Source organism: Heptranchias perlo, chromosome 13 (assembly GCF_035084215.1).
Source record: "Heptranchias perlo isolate sHepPer1 chromosome 13, sHepPer1.hap1, whole genome shotgun sequence".
In the NCBI taxonomy this organism is placed as follows: Eukaryota; Metazoa; Chordata; class Chondrichthyes; order Hexanchiformes; family Hexanchidae; genus Heptranchias; species Heptranchias perlo.
The window spans coordinates 19,620,616-19,639,085 of record NC_090337.1 but is presented as its reverse complement, the minus strand read 5'-3'; positions in this window follow the sequence as shown (position 1 = coordinate 19,639,085).

The following is an 18,470-nucleotide window of genomic DNA, read 5'->3' as shown; positions in this document are numbered from 1 at the left end:
CTATTATAATGCGTACACGCTACACCAATCATAGTGCCTTTATCCAACACCAATCATAATGCATATACTCAACACTAGTCAAAGTGTATACGCCCAACATTGATCAAAGTGTATACGCCCAACATTGATCACAGTGTATACGCCCAACATTGATCACAGTGTATACACCCAACATTGATCACAGTGTATACACCCAACATTGATCACAGTGTATACACCCAACATTGATCACAGTGTATACACCCAATACTGATCAGAGAAGAACCCAACACCAATAATAATGCTTGAACCTAACATCGATCACAGTCAGCATGCACACCCCAACACTGATCACAGTCAGTGCACATACACCAGCATTGAGCGCAGTTAGTATATGCACCCTAACAGTGATCACAGTAAATGTATACCCCAAAATCAATCACAGTTAATACACATATCCCAATGCTAATCACAGTTGGTATATGCATTCTAACATTGATCACAATTGGTGCGCACACTCCAACATCAATTACAGTCAATATATGCACCCCCACACTGATCCGTTTCAGGTCATACACCCAAAATCGATCACTGTCAGGGTAACCATACTAAGGTAGATTACAGCCGGGGAACACTTCAAGATTATTACAGTCAGTGAATGCCCCAAAATGGATCACACTCAGTACATTTATCCCAACATTCGGGGCATGCAGCTCGGCATCCATCACATTTAGGGCACATAATTCAACATAGGTCACAATTGGTGCATAAATCCAAACATTGATCACAATCAGTGCATGCACTCTCACTTTGACCGCAGCAAGGACCCATGTATTGGTTAAGCATTCACCCTTGCATTTGTCACAGGTGGATCACTCACCACAGTCAGATCACCCACACACAGTCCTACCGTGACAGTATAGAGACACACACACATGCACATCTACCACAATAACAGTGTGGACGCACACAGACTGACCACAGTCACAGGACACACATATGGACACATCTACCACAGACAGGCCACACACACAGATCTACCACAGCCTGAACACACACCAACTCCTGTCTCATAGTCATTTTAAATACCATTATATCTGTTTTTATTTTTTAAAGGAAGGTGTCATTTTAGGCAACTCCAATGAAAGCACACTGAGTTTGAAAGAAAATACCTGTTCAAATAACTTAACTTGATCATTTGTATTTTTGCAGTTTCTTGGGCAAACATTGCAGAACATCCCTCAGTGGCCTATTTATTATTCATTGTACAGACATGGACTGAAATGAGTTTCAGTGCTTCAACATGTTCATCCCAACTCAACTATTTACAAATAAACCTAACAATATTGAATGTCCTTTCCATTCTTCAGTGATGTTTATCACAATGTTAATAACTGGTATCAGATTAAATAAATGTGGAACAAGCCAAGGATTCTTGTGAACTGATAGAATGAATGGATGTGTGTTCATCAACTCACTGCCCCTCACAATAAACACAGAAATTTGATATTAAACATTTGTCATATTCCTGATGGTCTTTTTTCAATATTTATAGGCGAGTAAAGCCTAATGGATTAAGCTAGTGGTCCATTTTAGTGGTGCAGCATGTTGTGTTGGAGTTCCAAACACAATGACCTATACAGTGGTAGGGGGGACCCGCACATATGTTCTCAAATGCAGGCCACACTGTGGCTCTGCTAAAATAGCAAACAGGAATGTCATATGAACACATTAAGCCTTCACTTGCTATTATCACCCACAGAAATTACAACTCTTAATGATTTCTTAGGGTTGTGAATATTTGGAATTCTCTACCCCAGAGGGCTGTGGATGCTCAGTCGTTGAGTATATTCAAGATTTAGATCAATAGATTTTTAGAATCTAAGGGAATCAAGGGATGTGGGGATAGGGCGGGAAAGTGGAGTTGAAGTCGAAGATCAGCCATGATCTTATTGAATGGCGCAGCAGGCTCGAGGGGCCGTATGGCCTACTCCTGCTCCTATTTCTTATGTTCTTTTGTTCTTATGTTCTTATATTCTTAAAATAAAAAATGATTTTCCACCCAGCGGGATAGTTCATGTTGACGTGGTTGGGACATGCCGGGGCCAGGAAATTGCCCAGGATCCCATTTCACTGGCCTCCCAGCGAGAGCTTTATATGATTTGATGTAAATGCAATTTCCCAAGTGACACCCACTGTGCACTTTGCCTGCCCACATAAAATTGGTATGAAAGATCAGTCACATTCTGACCTTTAAGAAAGCTGTTCAAACCGTTTGACTTCTGATTGCTGCAATCAAAATTGTGAAAATGGTTAGAGAATTCAGTGGTCTTCTATGCCTGAGCTTTTGGAAATCTGAAGAAGGGCATGAATGAAGGCTGGGGAGGTTCATCTGCACCATGGGCAGTCTGTCTGCGGTGCCATTATCCATTGAGAGGAGCTTACCAACCGAGGCACAGCTACCTGGGACTGCCAAAAGAGAACCTGAGCCCATCTGCAGTTGAAACCCTCATCCATGCTTTTGTCACCTCCAGATTCAACTATTCCAATGCTGTCATGGCTGGCCTCCTATTCTCCACCCAACCATAAACTTCAGCTCACCCAAAGCTCTGCAGCCCATATCCTATCCCGCATCAATTCCCACTCACACATCAGCTCTGTCCTTGCTGACCTACATTGATCCAAAGCTTCAAATTTAAAGTTCTCATCCTTGTGTTTAATTTCCTTCATGAAGTTGCCCCTCCCTACCTCTGTAACTTCCTCCAGTCCTACAACCCTCCCACACAACTCTTCATTCCTCTGAATTTAGCCTCTTGCGCATTTCCCCCACCATTGGTGTCTGTGCTTTCAGCTATCTGGGCTCCACACTCTAAAATTCCCTCCTTAAAACCCACTGCCTTGACCAAGCTTTTGGTCACCCCTCTTTAATGTCTCCTTCTTTGGCTCAGAGTCTATTTTTTTCTGATTACACCTCTGTGACCCTGCACTGCAACATTCTGTCACACCACCACAAAAAATCTACCTGGAACGGGTCGAAAAAGTAAATAGTTACTTGCACTATAGTTGCCCTCAGAGTAAACATCTTTTTTCTTTATTAAGACCACACTTCACCTCCGCAGCACACACACAAAAATTAGAAGGAATAAAGAGATTTGCAGACCTTCAGTACTTAAACAGAGGGAGGATTTCCTCTGTTATGGGGAACAAAACCATAAACACATTTTTAAGGAACAGGTTTCAGATCTAGTTACACTTAGCACACAGAGGAAATCTTCCCCAAAGTTATTATTTTAGTTACTTTGGGGGAGAAGGCGGGTATCATAGAAGGACTGGCTCTTCTACGTAATTCAAGAACACTGCAATTCAGTTAAAATAAATGGGCCAAGAATTATATGTTATTTATTTGTGAGTGGGGGCACCTTGAAATTTCTGCATTGAAACTTAAATAACAGTAAAACACAACTCAAACAAGCAAGGGTTTCATAAAACGGAGTTTATTGGAGATCAGGCCCATTAAAACATTAATATCAAAGGGTTAGTATACCTCAGTGAGATAGGGACACAAGGGCATTCTAACAGAAAACTTCATGGAAATGAGTCTGATCTAGTGCACAAATGTAGGACAGTTATCTTTTGAAGTGATTAGTGTGTGACTGTAACTGATTTGGGTTGCTTTATTTCCTCATCAATTCCAGCAACATTTGAGGAACTTACTTTGAGTTTAAAATGTAGTTTTGGGGATTTCTCTCTCCCACTTGCAGTCCTCCCTTCAGGCCTGGCATCCATCACAAGGAAACTTCTGAAAAAAGAAAACACACAACAAAAGTTAAGTTTAAGATAACGATTTAAATTTTCGGTAATGCGGTGACAGAATGGGGAAGATGAATTGAAAGATAAAGACACTTGAAGCAGTAATTAGCTGAGCTACAGTTTGAACCCACCCAGAGAAGGCATGCCATATGCCTCCAGCACCAATGCAACAATCTGGATACCTACTATACAACACATTGCAGAAGTGTCCCAGTTGATCCAGGAATGTCGTTATCAGTGATTCTGGAGGGGTAATTTCTTAAATGCTAGTTCATTGCAGCAATCTTTTAAAGGCTGTTTTAATTAAGATTATTAGCAGTTCAATCCTGATAGATACATATGTCCAGTACTCAAATGTACAAGAATACTCCAAAATAGCTGGATGATATTGCTTATTTCCCTCGCCTTCAAAAAATAAGAAAAGGAAGAAAAAAACAGCATTATTCCAACAGTCTATAGTTAGAATATTCAAACCAGGTTGCTGATCCATCTGTAACTACCAGAATGGACTTCAGTTTCGCTGAGTCTCACTTGCCTCAGAATTGAATTTGATTTAAACCGAAAGATCAACCCTAATAATTCCACAAACCAAGGACTTATTTCCACACAAAGAGGCAGATGATAGGAGGGTATTTGTACAGTTTAAAAGATGTAGTGGGAACCCAGCAAATGGGAAGGCGCACTACAATTTGAATGAGCAATGCTATGTTTGTTGTATTGGACAATCGTTCCAGAACATCCAAGAAGCCTCCTGCTGGCACACATTATATTCAGAAGGAACAGATTAAGTTTGTTAATGGAAGGCACTGTTCTACACAACACCTCTAAACCATATGCACTAAACCACAATATCAGCCCACCCTGCTTTAGTATTTCCCTGGATGGCAAAAATATATTGACTTGGTTTTCATTTGGATCCCGAAAGAAATTAGAATTTGCAGCTCAGTTGAATAAATATCACTGATACATTCCAGCTCCACCTTATCTGCCAGCACCACTGTTAATGCCACTTTCTGTTTCCACCTCTCATGATATTATCCCTCTATAAATACACATCCTTCCAAGGAGTCTTCAGAGATTTGTATCCATACATTTCTGGATATCCTGGACATCAAAGTGGTCGAGATTGTGATATCAATTTACACAAATGGGGTGTTGTGCGAGATCTCTCATACTTTCATATCCCTTTGAAATATCTTTGCTTTAATAGGCACGTGCAGAGTTATAACTAGCTAGATGTTGTCTCCACAACTTCAGAGAAATTTTGACAGTTCTTGCATTCAAGTGATTGGTTATTTTCATTTGTTCTTGTTAATTATAAAACTTAGTTATGACAATTCATGTAACAAACGAAAGGCTTCCTGAGTGCGATTGGGTAATCCTCATATTAGTACTATACTAAAAACTAGACCATCCCAACCTTAATGTTTGTAAATAGTGGATCACAAAGCCTAGATAAATCAGCAGAGACAGTAAGAATTGTTGAGAGTCTTGAAGTTGGAACGATACTGGCCAAATCATCCTGTGCACACTTGTAAAAGTTCTTTTATCATCATAATAATTGTTTTACATATATATGCATTTAATTTACCAATGGTAAAGTATTAAATTGATTACAGCATGTGAAATCCCAAATAAACATAACTGGAAATAACCCATTTGATCACTGTTAATAAATGAGGCTTATTATGCACTGGTGGCAAATATATTGTTAAAGATCAAGCAAAACTATAGTGACGTACAAGTCACATTCCCTATAAATGCAAGGCAACAAGGTACTTCTAAAATGGCCCAAAAAGTTAACCACATTTCAAAACTCAAGAGAGATGCAGAGAATTTGAGAAACTGCAGATTCATATTCAAGAGACTATTATAGGAGAGTATTTGTGACTAAGCATTAGTCTCACATCATAGGAGTTATTAATCCTACTGTTTAACCGGGCACGTTTAGACACATACGCAGAAAATGACAGCTTGCTTTATTTCAGCCAGATTCGTCCCTTAATTAGTGGTTTAATTGGCATGTTAGTCATCGTGCACTAACCAATTAGATGGTATAATTCGATGTGAAAAATACGATTGGCGGTAATTCCACTAAAAGCGTCAGTTCTGGCAAAATAACAATGTTGCTGTGAGAAAGAAATGAGCAGTAGCATTACCAGTGACGGCATGATTCCCACCTGTAGTTCTGAGCAGACAATTTTACAATAAGAATGCTCTCCCTTATTAAGATCTGCAGTATAGAGCTGACTCTTCCCTTCCAAACCTCTTGAATAAAACATTTAAGTATCTCTCAGAGATACCAAATGAATTAAAACTATGTTGAAACAGTGGCTGCAGAATCAAGAAAGATGATTCCCTTCAATGTTAGAGTTAATTTTCTTTTTAATGATTCTTAATGACAAATTTCTACCCCCATGTGTGAATTTGGACGGTGAGTGTCAGCAGGTTATTCAACTGTGGATGGCATCACAAATCCCAATCCTGTCCTTACTCAACATTCACACTCTCCAACCGAGTTCCATCTGGAAAATAATCAGGAGGAGAAACCCTAACTGAGTTTTCTTGTCCCTTACCTAAGGATATTGAAAATTTAAACGCTCCTATCACAGCTCCAGCTGAGTCCATCTAATTCTGCACCAACTGAGGATTGAAGCTGAGAGGAATATATTTTCTGAAATAAAAGCTGAAAAATTCCAAAGCAACTCTAAAATAACTGAAAGCAAGCCTTATCTTCTCACAAGTTGGAGTAAGAATCCAAATGTACAGTTCATTTTAAAATCTAGGGGCCATAAATATAAGATAGTCACCAATAAATCCAATAGGGAATTCAGGAGAAATTTCTTTACCCAAAGAGTGGTAAGAATGCGGAACTCGCTACCACAAGGAGTAGTTGAGGCGAATAGCATAGATGCATTTAATGGGAAGCCAGAGAAGCAAATGAGGGAGAAAGGAATAGAAGGATAAGCTGATAGTGTTAGATGAAGAGGGGTGGGAGGTGGTTCATGTGGAGCATAAATGCCGGCATGGACCAGTTGGGCTGAATGGCCTGTTTCTGTGCTGTAGATTCTGTGTAATTCTATGTAAAATGTTAACTAATGATCTACTGCTGCCATTCAGGCAAGAGCTGTCAGTAATATACAGCTGGTATAGTTATTACGATATTTTGTGGCAGAATGTTGTCAGGAGTCAGATTCATGATCCGACTGGGCTGCAGTTTCCTTTCACATATTACGTGCTTACCTCTCACACTCGGAACATTGCACCAGGTGTGCAAAACTGACTCAGGAGGGTGAGAATGAACCGTTGGCAAAGAAACAAAGACCAGCTCTACTTTGAAGTTGGTGCCAAGTGCAATCTACAGCCTGGAGGTGCAAATCATCTGTATCAGATCACTCTGTGCCTGGCCAAGTCTAAACCACAACGAAAGCTATAATTATCCAAAACATTAGAATGCAATGCCGCCTTTCACTTGAGTTGCATTTGTTAGTTAACCCCATCGATGCACAAAGTGCAGCAAGAACATTTGATGGCTGCACATGCCAGGGGGATTTAATTTATTGTTAAAATGCTGAGTAAAGCATACTGGACTGCCAAGAAATGAGGAAAACAGGATTGTGTTTGGATCAAGATCTCCGTAATTTTCAACAATCAATGTGTAGTTCATTTTATGATTAATTCGGGATTTCATTCTAAGCAAAATCAACCAAAGTCACTCAGCAAAAACACACCATAGAATCATAGCATCATACAGCATAAAAGGAGGCCATTCGGCCCATTGTGCCAAAGCCAGCTCTTTGAAAGAGCTATCCATTTAGTTCCACTCCTCCGCTCTTTCCCCATAGACCTGCATAATTTTCCTTTTCAAATACATATCCAATTCTCTTTCGAAAGTTAGTATTGAATCTGCTTTCGCCGACCTTTCAGGCAGTGCATTCCAGATCAGAACAACTCGTTGTGTAAAAAAAATTCATCTCATCTCCCCCTATGGTTCTCTTGCCCACATCTTATGCAAAAGTAGATGGAATTCAATTGCAGTGCTGTCTCGAGGTGAATTTCGGCAGTGGCCTGATTCCACGTTAGGGCTGCCAACCCTCCAGGATTGCCCTGGAGTCTCCAAGAATTGAAAATTAACCTCCTGGACACTGCTGCGAGCAACCCAGGAGAAAAATTGCATTTTTTTTCATATTCTTTGAACATTTTTGTTTATTAGTTATAGAAATAGTGGAAATGGTAAAAAAAAAAGACTGTTTACTATACAGGGCTGTTCGAGGCGGAAGATCATGTGATGAAATCTCCAGGAATAAGTCCAACCAGAGTTGGCAACCCTACTCTATGTTGCGTGCTGAGCATTAAAAAAGAGATCAATAGTTAAACAGTTGCGGCTAGGCCCAGAATTATATATTTAAAATTGATATTTCAGGTTTGATTCCTAGATAAAGGCACCTTGATGCAGAGAAGCACTTGCAGGGAGTGCTGATTAGGAAATCATGGGGCCACTGGGTCTGAATTTCAGCCTATTTAAATTAATGGGTGAAAAATAAGGGGCTGCGGGACTACAATTTCCCAATCAGCGACCGCTATGAGTATCGCTGTACACCCGATTGGGGATTCAGCCTTTTGGATCAGCCATTCTACATAATGCAAGTGAGTACGAAAAGATGTGATAAGTTAGATACATAAGCAAATGATTATTCAATCCGACCTCTTTGATCAAGCTCTTGGTCGCCTGTCCTAATATCTCTTTATATGGCTCGGTGTCAAATTTTGTTTGATAATCGCTCCTGTGAAGTGCCTTGGGACGTTTATACTAAGTTAAAGGCGCTATATAAATGCAAGTTGTTGTTGATCTCAGCCGGGAATCGGATTTCAGATCTGAATTTTCATTTCGTTATTTGGCTGATGTTTGCATTTCTTAATTCTGCAGAAAGGTGTCTCTGTTGCCCATAACCTGATTGTGTTAAGCAGATTTTAAAGCCAATTTAAAAGCCACAAACAAATATAAAATATTAATTTGCTTGGAAAAAATGAATTTATGCAAAATTGCACTGTAGGAAAAAATTAACTAGAAGGAATGACCAAACAGAATTCAACTCCTTCCTGTCTCTGTACAGTTTGAACAATTTCTTAACCAATTCGTGAAGTTTCTATAGGGCCTACAACAACATCTCATGTAAAATATTTAACCATAAGAAAACTTCTGATTTCTAATAAAATTACTAGACAACAGCAGAAAAAGAATACGGCTTTACAGTTTCAAAATATACATTTACTGCAACAATCAAATGCAGCTGACACAACTTACAATTTGTGCACAGGCAAATTGCAAAAAGAAAGAAAGAATTTGCATTTATGCAGCGCCTTTCACAACCTCAGGACACTTTGCAACCAATTAAGTACTTTTGAAGTGTAGTCACTGTTGTAATGTAGGAAAGGCGACAGAGTCACAGCACTCCTGCATTTTCAAAGTAGTCAGGTCAGGATTGCTAGCAGGAGTCAGTCAGAGCTGCCAGTAACCATATCACCCCCTAACCCACCCCCCACAAATTCGCCACTCTTGTAGGGGTTTATAGAATCATAGAATCGCAGAATGATTACAACACAAAAGGAGGCCGTTCGGCCCATCGAGCCCATGCTGGCAACTTGTAAGAGCAATCCAGTTAGTCCCATTCCCCTGCTTCCTGTCACTTAGCCAATTTCATATCCATGCTGCCACTGCCCCTTTTTTTCTATGGACTTCAATTTTGCTGACAAGCCTATCATGTGGCACTTTATCAAACGAAAGTCGATATACACATCAACCATATTGCCCTCATCAGCCCTCTCTGTTACCTCATCAAAAAATTCAATCAAGTTAGTTAAACAAGATTTGCCTTTAACAAATCTGCGCTGGCTTTCCTTTATTAATCCACACTTATCCAAGTGACTATTAATTTTGTCCTGGATTATCGTTTCCAGAAGCTTCCCCACCACTGAGGTTAAACTGACTGGCCTGTAGTTACCAAGTTTATCCTTACACCATTTTTTGGACAAGGGTGTAACATTTGCAATTCTCTAGTCCTCTGGCACTTCCCACCTATCTAAGGAGGATTGGAAGATTATGGCCAGCACATCTGCAATTTCCACCCTTATTTCCCTCAGCAATCTTAGATACATCCCATTTGGACCGGGTGACTTATCTACTTTAAGTACAGCCAGCCTTTCTAGTACCTCCTCCTTATCAATTTTTAGTCCATCCAGTGTCTCCTCTTTTACTGTGACTTTGGCAGCATCTTCTTCCTGATAAAGACAGATGCGAAGTATTCATTTAGTTTGTCAGAATGCCCCCTGCCCAAAATGTTCACTACATATTTTGATGCTGTTAACAAGATCTCTATGCCCAGGTCTCTAAACTTTTCACTGAATAATTTTGACTAAGCCTTCAACATTGCCATTGGTGCCAATTATTTACCATATATTTAAAAAAGAAAAAAATCTATTTGATCTGCATTTATACACAAAGCTTTTGAGAACAAGGTTCTTCAGAGAGAAGCTGAGTAGCCAACGGTAGCCAATAGTTTTGCACAGAATTATACATAACTCTCCTAAACACTTCCTGCATTAACAACTTAATAAAAAAATCCTGGGACTCACAACATTCAACTGTGAATAACTTACAGCAGTGAAATAAATGAGATCAGAATGAATATGTTACTGTCATTCCTGCATCTCAAGGTAGTCTATGTACTACCCGGTGTAATACAGCTATTTAGAGATTGGAGGGAAGCTGAGGGGGCAAGCAAAGTTATGTCAAGACATCCATCCAACCCTGCTTGACCTCAGTCACATAAAAAGTACTCACTCCCAGACTACTATAGTCAAAAACAGAGCCAATCTGACAACCAACTCATTGTGCAGTCGGTCGTTACCTGTTGTTTAGTTTGGAGTGACTTGCAGGGCTGTGATACCACATCTACAGCTAAAGAAACCGTGGCCATTAGAAAGAATCATCATCTGTTAAGTGTGATTGACAACCCAGAATAGAAATATCACTGACGACCACGCTTGTAATGTGTGAAAGCTCCCTAAAGGACTTTTAATTATATAGAAAGAGACTACAAGAATAATAAGCTGTCAGAAATTGCAAATCAAAAAGAGACATTTGACCTAACTTTTATAAAGCATGACCACAGCTAGACACAATACTCCACATGTGGGCTCACTAGCGCTTTAGAGAATGTCAATATTACTTCCTTCGATTTACTTTCCATAGACATTCCAACATTATGTTTGCCTATGCTAATGCTGTCTTACAAGCTGTTGAGATTCTCAAGGTGTTTTATGTTAACCATACAGGTGACCCAAAGTCCAGGACCATCACTTGCCATGCTGCCCAAGAACCACCAAGCATCTGGCATCCCCAGACCACTGTCTGTCTGGCAACCATTGATCACTGGGTAGCCACAGACCCCCAAAATACCAGACTGGTATCAGGCCTCTTCACCAACCATACCACTTGCCCTTTAGCCTCATAACACTGATCACTGGATAGCCCTGGACCACAACCACCAGGTCTGTATTAGGGCCCAAAACCCCTACTGCCACTCTTATTCACACTTTCATTACCTCCAATCTTGATTTCTCCAATGTCCTCCTCACTAGCCACCCAAGCCCCATCCTAAAAAACTTCCAATTCATCCAAAATCCACCCTCATTCTCATTGACCTCCATTGGCTCCCTGTTCCCAAAGCATCAAGTTCAAAAGCCTCATCCTCAATTACAATTCTCTTCATTTCCTCACAACTCTCTGCCTCCACAAACTTCAAGGCCAAGCCCATTTTGCAACCATCTTCAGCCAGAAGTGCCGAGTGGATGATCCATCTCAGCCTCTTCCCGATATCCCCACCATCACAGAAGCCAGTCTTCAGCCAATTCGATTTACTCCACGTGATATCAAGAAACGGCTGAGTGCATTAGATACAGCAAAGGCTATGGGCCCCGACAACATCCCGGCTGTAGTGCTGAAGATTTGTGCTCCAGAACTAGCCGGGCCTCTAGCAAGCTGTTCCAGTACAGCTACAACACTGGCATCTACCCGACAATGTGGAAAATTGCCCAGGTATGTCCTGTCCACAAAAAGCAGGGCAAATCCAATCCGGACAATTACCGCCCCATCAGTCTACTCTCAATCATCAGCAGAGTGATGGAAGGTGTCGTCAACAGTGCTATCAAGCAGCACTTACTCACCAATAACCTGCTCACCAATGCTCAGTTTGGGTTCCGCCAGGACCACTCGGCTCCAGACCTCATCACGGCCTTGGTCCAAACATGGACAAAAGAGCTGAATTCCAGAGGTGAGGTGAGAGTGACTGCCCTTGACATCAAGGCAGCATTTGACCGAGTGTGGCACCAAGGAGCCCGATTAAAATTGAAGTCCATGGGAATCAGGGGGAAAACTCTCCAGTGGCTGGAGTCATACCTAGCACAAAGGAAGATGGTAGTGGTTGTTGGAGGCCAAACATCCCGGCCCCAGGGCATTGTTGCAGGAGTTCCTCAGGGCAGTGTCCTAGGCCCAACCATCTTCAGCAGCTTCATCAATGACCTTCCCTCCATCATAAGGTCAGAAATGGGGATGTTCGCTGATAATTGCACAGTGTTCAGTTCCATTCGCAACCCCTCAAATAATGAAGCAGTCCGAGCCCGCATGTAGCAAGACCTGGACAACATCCAGGCTTGGGCTCATAAGTGGCAACTAACATTCGCACCAGACAAGTGCCAGGTAATGACCATCTCCAACAAGACAGAGTCTAACCACCTCCCCTTGACATTCAATGGCATTACCATCGCCGAATCCCCCACCATCAACATCCTGGGGGTCACCATTGACCAGAAACTTAACTGGACTAGCTATATAAATACTGTGGCTACAAGAGCAGGTCAGAGGCTGGGTGTTCTGCGGCAAGTGACTCACCTCCTGACTCCCCAAAGCCTTTCCACCATCTACAAGGCACAAGTCAGGAGTGTGATGGAATACTCTCCACTTGCTTGGATGAGTGCAGCTCCAACAACACTCAAGAAGCTCAACACCATCCAGGACAAAGTAGCCCGCTTGATTGGCACCCCATCCACCACCCTAAACATTCACTCCCTTCACCACCGGCGCACAGTGGCTGCAGTGTGTACCATCCACAGGATACACTGCAGCAACACGCCAAGGCTTCTTTGACAGCACCTCCCAAACCCGCGACCTCTACCACCTAGAAGGACAAGAGCAGCAGGCACATGGAAACGACACCACCTGCACGTTCCCCTCCAAGTCACACACCATCCCGACTTGGAAATATATCGACGTTCCTTCATCATCGCTGGGTCAAAATCCTGGAACTCCCATCCTAACAGCACTGTGGGAGAACCTTCACCACACAGACTGCAGCGGTTCAAGAAGGCGGCTTACCACTACCTTCTCAAGGGCAATTAGGGATGGGCAATAAATGTCGGCCTCGCCAGCGACGCCCACATCCCATGAACCTTCCCTCTTGGTACTTCTCTCCCACCTGTTAAAGTTTCCAAAACATGTATCTTTTCAGCATACTGTTGGCCATCTCACTTAACCATTGCTTGACATATGTTTCTTTCCTATGAAGTGCTTTGCAATATTTTCTATGTTAAAGAAGTTGTATAAATGACAGTTATGAAGAAGGGTTACAAATTTTAAATGGCATAACATGCCTTTTCTCTTTATAGATGCTAACCTATTATATATTCCCAGCATTTTCTGTTTTATTTCAGATTTACAACAATCGCAGATTTTCTTCTTATTTTACATGCAAGTTGTTGTTTTTTTATATTTCTTTGGGACCTGGGTCTGTGTGCTACTGTTACAAATTTCCAGTTTGTATTAGATATTCTCTCGGGTTCAACTGTATTGGTCATTGCTGTAAGCGGTCCCTACATCTTATGTTCAGAAGTCTGCCCATACTACCCAATATTTAATCATATGACAGCCAGATATGAATCTTTATGCTACTTTATTTTGCAGACAGCAAATGAAAGTACGAAATAACAGTTATAATCAAAGCTGATTTACTTCACTTCATTTTGAGACGTTCCGAGGACATGAATAATAACAAACAATACTCCACACCACACTATCCCATGTTATCGGGCTAACTTAACATCGCCTGGTAAGCCTTCTGATTGCGGCCAGCCCTGAGTTTAAGCTGAGTGGGTTTTCCCTCACTAAGCTGGGCTCCCTTCTCAGGCCTTACTAGACCGACTGACCTTGAACATTGTTTTTTCTCTTCTTTTTGTTACTTATCACCACAGAAAATGGATGAACTGTCCCTTCAACTTCTTCCCCATTCAGTGATTCACTAATGCACCTGTCAATAAAAGCAGCTACCTTCCTCTGACAAGCACATATGTTCAGCAGACACCCCAAGCTTGCCTCAAATCAATAAGTCATCCCAACAATGGTAGGTTGAATGTTCAAGGAAGCCTGAGATGAGAACACAAATTAACTATTGCCCCCAGTTGTTGTATAAATGTTTAATATAAATGTTTAAAATAAAATTGTTGGACTATAACCTGGTGTTGTAAGATCCCTTACATTTGTTGTATAAACACATCTTCAATGCCTAGCTCCTTAACACGTAAACTCTCCTTTGATTCAGAGGCTGCAGGTTGTGGATATAAAGAGAATTATAAATTTGTGTGAACCCACTTTAACTTAAAACACAACATTTAGATGTAGATCATTTCCAAATCCTTTCTGTGGAAAAATGGTTTAAAAAACTTGAAATGTGACAGTGGGGCTTTCCCATGTTTGCACACTGGCCTCCATCATACCGCAGCAATGTAGACAACTGTAGCCATTAGAAAGAATCGTCACCAGCTAGGTACAATTGACAGCCAGCACTGCAAACGTCCACCTAGAGTATGCACTGCTCCTTTGTGGACCTGCTACACTCCAGATGGGGGCAGTGAAAGCCCAGCTTATCTTGTTACACTTCTCTCCACTGAAGATTTAATTACAACATTCAACTAAATGTAACACTTTAAGACGGAAGCTCAACTCACTAAGAACTAGAATTATGTGGAGACATTTGACACAAATCATCACTCTTTTTGTTTTTAAACCAATCCTATGCTCCATTTGTTGGCAAGCGATGGCACTGGGATGTGATCTGAAAATTCCATTTGGAAAGTGATTCTATTCAGATATAAGAAATGTAGGTTCCAGACAGATTCTTACCATGTAGGAGGTGGGGCTTGAAGTGGGTTTGGAGATGCTCCAACTCTTTAGGGAAACAGTAATGCTCACTGAGTAAGGATGCTGTGTTGGTAGTGATGCATCAACCCACATCAAAACCTATTTTAATCTTCATGAGTTCCCCCCCCCCTTCTTATGACAGCTGAAAGCGTTGTTAATTATGGTTCTCAGTAAAAACTAACAGGAGAAGCTGTAAACACAACAGTGAAGAGCCAATTGAAACCAGACACAAAAGTCGGAACATTTCCTCGAACATGGATGGAGTTTGTTGAGTTTCACCTCATTGCCTCTATCCGGGCTACATTTTATCTGTGTTATTTGGGTTGGTAGTGACACACATATGGAGCACAATTCCATCCCTACTCTAAGAAAGTGTTGTTTTTATTCAGTGACGCCAGTACAGGGTGTCACCAACCATTCAATTGGAAAATAATGATATCTGAGACTAATTACCAGGTAGCACCCGCAGTTTCATATGGCATAATAAACTTTCAGACTAAAGCCTAAAATGAAATTGTTGTGTTAAAATCACTCCCATGGATCTGTTATTTTTATATATAATATATACTAGCTGATTTCTCATGGCATTGCTCACAGGTAGTCTGGGATGTGGACCACATCTGTCATACTTAGCTGCTAATCTCGTCTTTCCCCTTAAGGCCATTGTTCAACTATCCCCTGTGGGGAAGTGGTCTAAATAGACAAATCCTGATGTCAAATACAGACTAACTGCTGTTTACGTTAGACATTTCTCTAGATTGGCAACTGTTTGACTCTGCTCCTTGGAGAGAAATCAGGTTGTGTCAAGATCAGAAAAATCAGCAGAAATCTCTTTATCTGATAGACACCTTGCATGTGTGTATAGTAGCCCTCTGATGTCATTGCTCATGTATTAAAGTGAAAAAAGAATTGAGGACATAAACAATGTTTTGCTCAACCATCACAGGTAGAAAAATAAATATGTCTTTCCCCTCACATTCCAGACATCATACTTTACATAAAACACCAGCAAATCATAGCTGGACAACCTTTTTGAGCACAAAACAACCTAGCATCAGGACAAAAGAAATTTAAAGTAACCTTTCTCAGCCTTTATATATAGCTATGCTACTTGACTGGCTGGAAAGACTTTGGCTGCAAGTTCTCAGCCAGCTGAAGACCACTTGCTCACTCAGAGATATTGGGGGTGATTTTAACCTCCAAGAACAGGTGGGTTGGGGGCGGGTGGGAGTTGAAAATAGTTTTTTTTTGGGTCCCAGCTGCAAAATTTTCAGACTTTGCATTCCCAGTGGAAAGCCTGGACTTTTACTCGCCCAAGTTAAACCCGGAAATAAAGCCGGGTTGCGGTCGCGACCCAAAAAACAACTATTTTCAACTCCCACCCGCCCCCAACCTGCCCATTCTTGGGGGTTAAAATCACCCCCATTGATTTAATAAGAAGATATGGGCTAGCTGGGTGAAGTTATCTTTTCCTTTTTCTAAAAATGGTCACATTCCAATAATTTGGAAGTTGCTCCCAACAACAATTTGGAAGTTGAGATCTAGAAGGAAGGAAAAAAAGGTATGAGAAATGTTTTTCCATTAATTCTTTTTTTAGAGAAATAAGAGTTAGAATAGATAGATTGACTTACAATAGATAGAAAAAAATCGGCAAAGCATTACCTACTTCTACAGGATCTGTTCCACATACCTACTACTGTATTATTCTGCATTATTACAGTACCGTAGTATTAGGCAGCTGCTGCTCAATGAGATTTTTTAGGAAATTTCCGGGCAGGCAGCCAATCATGCTGAGCAACTTGTGAAACTTCAATACAACACAATTGCTGAAAATATTCTGGAAGAAAACTTGAAATCAGAGAACAGGTAAGCAGGACACTTTTACATAAAATAGGAACAGAAGAAATGGTACAGGAAAACTACTATAGCAGGATATTGCCATTACTGCTATGAGCTGTAATGGAATTACATTTTATACTATTATCACCAGTCACCTGCAGAACCACAGTTTCTTGCATTTTTTCTCCAAATGGGAATCTTGGCAGCACCTTTGGGTATCAAACATACATGTCAGCCTGTAACTATAGAGAAACTTGAGGCTTTCCTGGTGTCTCTTCCCATCGGCAAGTATTTATTGCCTGTTTTTCTAGTTTCCTTAAAACGGACACTGATAGATGGTTTCCTATAAGGGTTGATTGTAGACATTGTGGTTACTGATATAGTTGGTGTGAATAATTTTAAGCATTATCAAATAGCAATTGACAGCACTTCCCTGATATTCACTTCTCTAATGCATGGGGAACACTCATTTCCCAGGCACTATGAAGTGATAAGGGGGGGTAAAGTCCTGTTTACATCGGGTCTCCGCCATTTATGTTGCCTCAGGATTTCCAGGGATTTCCGAATGGGCAGGGGAGGACCTGTGTCTGCAAGAGGTGCAGGCCCAGCGTTGCAAAGTAAGTTCTTTCACAGCAGTCCAGACCTCAATTTCTTCTCTATAAGACGAAGAAAAATGGGTTTGCATTGGCTAAAACACCAACTTAAAGTATCAGCCATGGCTCTGTGGTAATACATGTGCCCTGAGTTAGAAAGCTGTGGGTTCAAGCCCCAAGTTAAAAGTAGTGGCGTTCTCCTGGTGTCCTGACCAACATTTATGCCTGAACCACCGCCACCAAAAACAAGTTGTTTGATAACATAGAAATGTTTAAAATTATGAAAGGGTGGGACAGGGTAGATAGACGCAGACTGTTTGCAGTAGTTGAGGGATGTAGAATGAGGGGAATAAATACAAGATTAAATGTAAGAGAATTAAAAAAGAGAGCAAGAGAAACTTCTTTGCACAGGGGCCTGTGAGTCTATAGAATTCACTTCCAGGGTTGAGGCAGAAATCATGTCAACATTCAAAATTATATTGATAGGTGGATGAAGGAAGAAGAGATACTGGAACAGGGAGGCTAAATGTGAATCAAACTATTTGGTCACATGGAGGGTAAATGCTGACATGGACTGGTTGGGCCTGTTTTCATGTTGTAACTTCTATGTATTTCCACAAGTGGTTATTCACCTGATTTCGATTTGTGGGACCGTATCCTGTGTGCAAATTGGCTGCCACATTTGTCTCTGAAAGAACAGTGACTACACTTCAAAGATAATTTATTAGCTGTAAAATGTTTTGAGATGCATTGAAAATGTGAAAGGGAAAGGCGCTATATAAAAATACACGTTTCTCCTAGAGGCTGTTATGTTTTCTAAAGATTGACCTGGTTGTATCTCAATCTTTGACATTTTTTTTACACACGTCAAGCACAGAGTAAAGTCATCGGCAGCCCCTGGAATGCAGCAGCGCTTAGATGAGATAGCTGAATGTACAAGACGGTAATGAAGGCCTACAGCAGCGCACAAAAACCTCACTAAACCTTGGGTCAATGGA